The sequence below is a fragment of the Castanea sativa genome, chromosome 11 (genome assembly GCF_040712315.1).
Source record: "Castanea sativa cultivar Marrone di Chiusa Pesio chromosome 11, ASM4071231v1".
In the NCBI taxonomy this organism is placed as follows: domain Eukaryota; kingdom Viridiplantae; phylum Streptophyta; class Magnoliopsida; order Fagales; family Fagaceae; genus Castanea; species Castanea sativa.
In genome coordinates, this window is record NC_134023.1 from 50,777,924 (window position 1) to 50,787,354 (window position 9,431).

Below are 9,431 nucleotides of genomic sequence, written 5' to 3' on the forward strand. Positions count from 1 at the left end.
AAAAAAGAACTTGGCTATTAAAAGATGGTCCCTACTACTGTTGCTGGTTCACTTCAAAATGATCGTATGTGCAAAGAGCTAAGCATTGACATTCCAATATTTATGGAAAATGATTTTATGGAGCCAATCCGGAGGCCCAAGTGTTGCATCTACAAGGCTCCAAGGAGACTTCGCAAGATAAATAAAGAAGCCTACACTCCAAAGCTAATCTCAATAGGTCCTTTTCGCCACAATAGAAAACAACCAAGGGATGAGTGTTAGGACATATGTGAATCATGTTAGGAATATATGTCATTTAGAGTTAGCTAATCCTTTGACAAAATGTATTTTACTTGTAATTGAATAGATCTAGGATGTGTTTAATACTTCAAGGAACAAAAGTTCAAGTCCAAGTATTGAAGCCATGCAAATCTGTCCAAGAAATAAGTGAAGAAGTGATGGATTTTAAAGCTCGACAGCTAACTCAACAAATAGCATCTATTGAGGTTTAAAAGGCTTGTTTAGCCCGATGCTAAACAACTGGAGATTTATAAAAATTAGTTTTTCAGATCTTATTTCACTCTATTTCATGTATGCATATTTAAGCTTTCTTTTCTCACAACCCTAAACATATATAAGGATTATTTTAAGGGCTGTCAAAGATTGCGCGAGTGTGAAGCAAAGTTTTGTTTATGTAAATTGTGACTGGAGACAGAATTTGCCTTAGTTCATCTTTCTCTTGAAGAAGCTGCTGTGTTTGTACGCCGTTGGGTTTTGTGACTAAGGAGTTTCGTGATTTTCATCGTGTTGATGAACTGAAGAACTTTGCAGCCAACATCTTTCTCAAGTTAGTGAGTAAGCCGCGTACTGGGATCCACGCATCGATTGGTTAGTCACGTACTGGGAGCTATGCATTAAAAATGAGAGATTGTCACAAGGGGTTAATACATTCTTGGCCTAAAGACAACTCATCATACATTGTTTGTAACTAAATTTCTACTTCAATAAGCTCCACGGTATTGAAGCTCAAGATTTTGAATCTTAAGTGTCAACCATTTCACCACTAGCGCATCTTGAAAATAAATCATATTCCATAAAACACAAACTGAAATTATTTCCTATGTTACCAAGAATTGCTAATGAACACCCCAAATACCCTTTTACAACTTTAAATCTTCAAAATCAAAACTACCAAGTAACAGCTGAACCTCACATATAAAAAATAAAAGTTTGGGCTACAATTTACACAATGAACGACACTGAACTTTCTAAGTTCTAATATTATTTTCTTTATGAGGGGAGGGGAGGATGTTTCCTTAAACTTGAACCAAATGTCAGACCAAAAGATGAACTATCTCCTAAAAGGCCTTCAATAATTAATTATTCAGATAACACCAAAGAGAACTTTAGACCCCACTGGCATTAAGGGAGAACCTTCACATATATAATAGGCATATATAATCAGGGTATCGTTCATCTTTTTAGTATAAAGAAACAATGATAAAATAGTTTAAAGTCATGACAAGAATTATTGTGAACATAATGAGGGAGAGTCATCAAAGATTGAGATACTTAGCCATGAAAAATCCAAATGCCTAACTAAAACTGGGATGTAATGTATCTAAAGTTGAAGAAAGTTTTAATATCAATAAGTTCAGCAATAAGAACAAGGTTGGATTAAAATATATTGCACGGGGTTTAGAAGGATATGGCCTTATAGAGAGTTGAATTGAAAGGGAAAAAAAACAAAGGGGAAATTGCACATAACCCACCTGTGGTTTGGGCGAAAATCATTTTGCCTACCCGTGGTTTGAAAAGTGTCACTTAACCCACCTGAGGTATATTCCGTTTGTTTTCCGTAGCCCACCTCTGTTAAAATCAAGGGTAAATAGGTATTTTTGCTTAAATTTTATGTCTCTCTCCTCCCAAAAAAAAAAAGAAACACAAAAATGCAAGAAAAACAAGATCAAAAAATGGTATTTGTCTCTCTCTCTCTATCCACACAAATTTTGAACATGAAGAACATACCTTAAAAAAAGAACACCTACAGCCCCTCACGGCATCTCTATCTCTCTATTTTTTTCCCTCTCTTCCTTCTCTTTGACCCACAGCCACTCACGATCCACCACCACAAACCTAGCAACCATCAATCACCAATCTGCCACCATTCATGATCCACCATCACAAACTCAGCTACCATCAACCACCGATCGACCACCATGAACCCAACCACGATCCACTACCAAACCCATTAACAAGAAAAAAATCAAAAACAAAATCTAGCAACCCAAACCACAACCGCAATCCACCCATCAAAAACAAAATAAAAAACAAAACCCATTAAACCACGACCACAATCCACCCAAAGAGGGAAGGCATGGTGGCAAAATCGAGCAACCTAGCTACCACGAAACCTAGACAAAATCCAGCCACACCACCATTAACCCACAATCCACCACAAAACCAACCAAAATCCACTGACACAAGCCCACTACCACGGCCAAAATCCACCACCATCAAACCCACAACCATTAAACCCAAAACCCACATTGAACACGACGAAACCCACGGCTTAGGTTGGCAAGAGTAAGGAACTGAAGAGAGAGTAAGGGTCAGCGACGAGTGGAGGAACAAGTGACTTTATCAATCCCGTGACCAACGGTAGGCAAAAGGTGATCGATCAAGGTGTCATTTTTAGTGGCGAGGATTTCATGACCGACGGTGATGAGATTGATGTTGGTTTGTGGGTGAAATGAGAGGATGTTATTGGCTACCCAGGACTTGGGGGTGGGGAGTTTAGCTACGGCTAGAACATCGTCGTTTTCAACAGTGACTGTGACGCAGATGTTGGTGTTGGCGAAGGCTTTGAGGATGTCAGGATTGGCATCCAAGATCTTGATGCGGTCGATGATGGTTTGGGTTTCCAAGAAGTGGGCGACTTGGGAAAGTGTTAGGAGGTTGTTGGCTACTATTCCATAGTTGACGTCAATGGATAATGTGGCGGAGGAGGAGTGGTGGAGTGAGAACAAGGACAGGAAGATGAGAATTAGGGGAAGTTTAGGTTGTGATTTTGAAAGTTTTGCCATAGCTATTGATTTTCATAAAACCCTCCCTTTTTGATCTTGTTTCTCTTGCATTTTGTGCTTTTTTTTTTTTTTTTGAAGGTTAGAGACATAAAATTTGAGTAAAAATACCTATTTACCTCTGATTTTAACAGAGGTAAGTAGGTTACGGAAAACAAACGGAACATACCTCAGGTGGGTTAAGTGACACTTTTCAAACCACAGGTAGGCAAAGTGATTTTTGCCCAAACCACAGGTGGGTTATGTGTAATTACCCCAAAAACAAAAGATTAATACAGCAAATTTGAAATCATTCAAAGTCTAATTTTAGCATAACCTAAGTGAACATATTTCCCCTTTGATTAAATGCAACATTGCTTTGAGTGATGGAGTTGACCCCATAAAATCATGTATAAAAAAACATAAGCCCTCTTTAGTATTTCCTTCTCCACATGAACACATTGCCACATTATCAAAATGCACCAGTATAACTTAGAACCATGTTTAGTAACAAACAACACCAAATCAACCATTAGAAAGAAACGCAATTGAGGTATCCTCTAACATGGTCCTTCAATTTTAATGAAGCCTTATTCATGGAAAAAAAAAAGTACCTTTTCCCCAAATACACATGCCACGAAATGAAAGATTAGCAATAACCCATTAACCTCAAGATTGTGAATTGACTATCAAGCAGCAATAACAGAAAATAAATTGCTCAAAAAACAAACATTAATCAGTCCTATATTAAGAGTCATGACTATATATTTGCTTTGTCGGTAATTACTAATTAGAATTGATGGTAATTACTAATTAGATTTTCCCCCCACTTCTCTCTCTTCCAATCCCAACGCAGAAAAAAATGAAGAGGGCCACCTGGTTCTTCACGCATTTTAAAATAATTACCTCTAGTATTTTCAAAGTCCACCTTGATCCCTTCATTTTTTGCAGAAATCCCATTTTAAGTCTTTAATTCCTACCCTCCATATAAAATTCTTAATTTACAATATAGATTTAAGAATGTAAAGTGACACTGCGGATAATAAAAAAATAAAAAACACTAACCTAATTCACTTACAAGACACTGAGTTACTTGTTGGATCAAGGAACAAAAAATGATTAAAAAAAAGAGAGAAAGAAATCACAAATACACAAGGAACAAACAAACTCTATAGATTACCGTTGGCCATTTCAAAGTCGATTACAGAGCACACTGGTATACAATTAAAAGTTTTTATTTTAAAGATAAAAAAAATTTCATAAAATGAAATGGAAGGATTTGAGAGAGATTTCAGCAATGAAAATAATTTTGAGTAAAGAAGCAAAGCCTCTCTCTCTCTCCCCCCCCCCCCCCCCCACCCCCCCTTTAATGGCTAAATATACAAAATGAAACAAACCCCCCTTTTGAAATGAAACAAATCTCCCTTTTGAAAGGTTTCTTTCATTACCTTTCTACTCTTGACCTGACCATACATAGTGTAGGTATTGTGAACTTTCCCTCTCCACCTCTCAACCACTCTTTATAGTCTGTCCTCTCTCTCTCTTCAAGTTTTGTTTTGATTTTTCACTTAAAACAGTTTTGCTTTTCCTCACCAAAAATGCACCATTTTGGCTACTCAAATAACACAATACTTGACAAAACCAAAGTATTGTAGATAAACTATTCACACAAGAAGGAAATCACAAATGTACAATGAACAAACAAAATCTATAGAATATTGTTGGCCATTTCAAAGTCGATTACAAAGCACACTAATATACAATTAAAGGTTTTTATTTTATAGATAGAGAATTTTCATAATATGAAATGGAAGGATTTGAGAGAGATTTAGGCAATGAAAAGAATTTTGAGTAAAGAAGCAAACTCCTCTCTCTCTCTCTCTCTCTCCTTTTTAATGGTTGAATAGACAAAATGAAACAAATCCCCCTTTTGAAAGGTTTCTTTCATTGCCTTTCTTCTCTTGATTTAACCATACATCGTGTAGGTATTGTGAACTTTCCCTCTCCATCTCTCAACCACTCTCTATAGTCTGTCCTCTCTCTCTCTCTCTCTCTCTCTCTCTCTCTCTCTCTCTCTCTTCAAGTTTTGTTTTGATTTTTCACTTGAAAGGGTTTTGCTTTTCCTCACCAAAAACGCACCATTTTGACTACTCAAATAAGACACTACTTGACTAAACCAAAGTATTGTTGATAAACTATTCACACACGAAGGAAATCACAAATATACAACGAACAAACAAACTCTATAGATTACTGTTGGTCATTTCAAGTCGATTACAAAGCACGCTAATATACAATTAAAGGTTTTTATTTTAAAGATACAAAATTTTCATAATATGAAATTGAAGGATTTGAGAGAGATTTCAGCAATCAAAAGAATTTTTAGTAAAGAAGCAAATCCCCCCCCCTCTCTCTCTCTCTCACCTTTAATGGTTGGATATACAAAATGAAACAAATCCCCCTTTTGAAAGGTTTCTTTCATTGCCTTTCTTCTCTTAATCTGACCGTACATCGTGTAGGTATTGTGAACTTTTCCCTCTCCACCTCTCAACCACTCTCTGTAGTCTGTCCTCTCTCTCTCTCTCTCTCTCTTTTCAAGTTTTGTTTTGATTTTTCACTTGAAACGGTTTTGCTTTTCCTCACCAAAAGCGCACCATTTTGACTACTCAAATAAGACACTACTTGACTAAACCAAAGTATTGTAGATAAACTATTCACACACAAAGGAAATAAAAAATATACAATAAACAAACAAACTTTATAGATTACTGTTGGTCAATTCAAGTCGATTACAAAGCACACTAATATACAATTAAAGGTTTTTATTTTAAAGATACAAAATTTTCATAATATGAAATGGAAGGATTTGAGAGAGATTTCGGCAATGAAAAGAATTTTGAGTAAAGAAGCAACCCCCCCCCTCTCTCTCTCTCTCTCTCTCTCTCTCTCTCCTTTAATGTTTGAATATACAAAATGAAACAAATCCCCCTTTTGAAAGGTTTCTTTCATTGCCTTTCTTCTCTTAATCTGACCGTACATCGTGTAGGTATTGTGAACTTTCCCTCTCCACCTCTCAACCACTCTCTGTAGTTTGCCCTCTCTCTCTCTCTTCAAGTTTTGTTTTGATTTTTCACTTGAAATGGTTTTGCTTTTCCTCACCAAAGCGCACCATTTTGACTACTCAATAAGACAATACTTGACTTAACCAAAGTATTGTAGATAAACTATTCACACACAAAGGAAATCACAAATATACAATGAACAAACAAACTCTATAGATTACTGTTAGTCATTTCAAGTCGATTACAAAGCACGCTAATATACAATTAAAGGTTTTTTTATTTTAAAGATACAAAAATTTCATAATATGAAATGGAAGGATTTGAGAGAGATTTCGGCAATGAAAAGAATTTTGAGTAAAGAAGCAACCCCCCTCTCTCTCTCTCTCTCTCTCTCTCCTTTAATGTTTGAATATACAAAATGAAACAAATCCCCCTTTTGAAAGGTTTCTTTCATTGCCTTTCTTCTCTTAATCTGACCGTACATCGTGTAGGTATTGTGAACTTTCCCTCTCCACCTCTCAACCACTCTCTGTAGTTTGCCCTCTCTCTCTCTCTTCAAGTTTTGTTTTGATTTTTCACTTGAAATGGTTTTGCTTTTCCTCACCAAAGCGCACCATTTTGACTACTCAATAAGACAATACTTGACTAAACCAAAGTATTGTAGATAAACTATTCACACACAAAGGAAATCACAAATATACAATGAACAAACAAACTCTATAGATTACTGTTAGTCATTTCAAGTCGATTACAAAGCACGCTAATATACAATTAAAGGTTTTTTTATTTTAAAGATACAAAAATTTCATAATATGAAATGGAAGGATTTGAGAGAGATTTCGGCAATGAAAAGAATTTTGAGTAAAAAAGCAAACCTCTCTCTCTCTCTCTCTCTCTCTCTCTCTCTCTCTCTCTCTCTCTCTCTCTCTCTCTCTCTCTCTCTTAAAGTTTTGTTTTGATTTTTAACTTGACAAGGTTTTGCTTTTCCTCACCAAAAACACACCTTTTTGGCTACTCAAATAAGACAATACTTGACTAAACCAAAATACTGTTGATAAACTATTCACAGACACATTCGCTTTTTTTTTTTTTATGTGTAAACTAGTAATGGTTGCACGTGTAAGGCACATGTTGCCCATTGAGTGAGAAAATTTAAGATAATTTTTTTTTTTTGAAATAGTATCAAACCATGTATTTGAATTTAGAATAGTTATTTAACATATGACTATCTATTTAGTATGGTAATTTCTTAGGAGAAGGTATTTGGTATCAAGTGATACCATGCCAGAAGTATCAAAATCCAATAAGTATGAGACATGTCAGCAAAAAATAACTAACCCACTAACAATTGATAGACATGTGTTAGTGGGTAGTTATTTTTACACACATGTCTCTCGTTTATTCGATTTTGATATGGATGATGTAGTGTCATTTGATACAAAATACTTTTTCATTTCTTAGAACCTATTTACTAAAGACAGTATCTACTCATAATATATATATACACACACACACACACTAAGAATAATAACAAATGTTGTCATCTTTCAACAATTAACAACTAAGTTTTGATAATATATTGTCACAATATATAAATTTTCGCAATAAATGATGACATATGCTACAAGTGAAACTTTTCATCAAATTAAATTCCTACAACCATTTGCAATGAATATTTTGTTTTCATATTTCCTTCTTTATCATTTAATTCTATGAGTCTAACAATGATGCTTAGCTTACTTCATTTTTAATGAACACCTTTTTAAAAAAGAAAACAAATAATAAAAAAAAGAACAAAATAACAAAAGACAAATGTCATTGAAGTATATATTAGATAAAATTATAAATCTAGAAGATTTAAACTATTACTAAATTAGTGTTCTCTAGGTAACAAATAAAATACCATACATCACCAATTTTACTTTCTAAGTATGACTAACACATAAAACTCAAAATACACGAAGAAAATTTTTGAGACATTAAAATTTAATGAGACATTTTAGGTATTGCACAATGAAATATTCTAGGAATCATAAGATTTTGTTAGGGTTTAACTAAAAGAGTAACAGAATTGACCATATACTTGTCTACAAAACATAAAGGAGGAAATTATTCAACTTTAAAGTTTGGGGGGATGAAACTACCCCAAACAAAAAGGGGGAAAGTAATTTTTTTCATAAGTCTTTTTTGCTAGTAAAACTATGCGTTTTTTACCAATGTGTTAAAAAAAAAGTCAACCCAAGAAAATTGTCCGTAAAACTATGAATTTTGGCTCAACAAATTGGCTAAACAAAAAAGAAAAAATCAGGAACATAATAAATGTCATGATATTTTCTCAATACCTTTATTTTAGATATGGTGGTTCCTGGTAAGATATTTCATAATTTATTTTAGAGTAATATTACATCCACAATATTTTCACAACAAATCTTAGGTAGTAAATTGTTATTAGTTTTTAATTAAGGCAACCACTTTAAACTATGCATTAAAAAAAAACAAAAAAAAAATTCAACAAAAGAAAATTGTGCATGAAACAGTGAATTTATACTCACCAAATTTGACTAAACCAAAAAAGAAGTCTAAGAACACTACAAAATATCACAATATTTTTACAATACCTTTATTTTAAGCTGTGGTGAATTTTGGTCTGATATATTATTATTTATTTTATAGAAATATTATCTCTATAGGATTTTCATAACAAATTCTGGTTGGCAAGTTGTTACTGATTTTAAAAATGACTCATGACTAATATCATTTTTTTTATCCATCAAGAGTAGCTTACCTATTATTTGTTGTGAAAATAATGTGAAAAATTTGTGGACTCAGCATTTTTTTTCTTTGATCTAAAAGAAACTGGGATCTCAACAATTGTGAAAATATTGTGATAACAACAAGTGTTTCAACATTTTCACAAAATATTTATTTTCAGTTTGGTTGTTCACAGTCTCATATTTTATTATTTTATTTCGACCTATAAGAAATTGACACCTCAATAATTGTGAAAATATTGTGAAATTTGTTGTGTCAGTATAACAATATATATGTCAGCTCATATAAATATATATATTTTTAAAAAAGTACAAACCAATGACTGAAAGAAAAGAAAAGAAAAAAAAAATCATTGTAGCTAATGTAGCTACAATGCTAATTGAACAAACCAAAGAAGCACTATTTGCGCATTCACGCTTTTTATATATAGAAGTGTATTTCTTTCCCTTTTCAATATTTTTTTTATCAAATGTAAAGTCACACAAATGCTTAAATTTATATAAATATTATTTCAAATATTCAATTTTAGGTAAAGCTGACTTGTCTTGACTCGTTT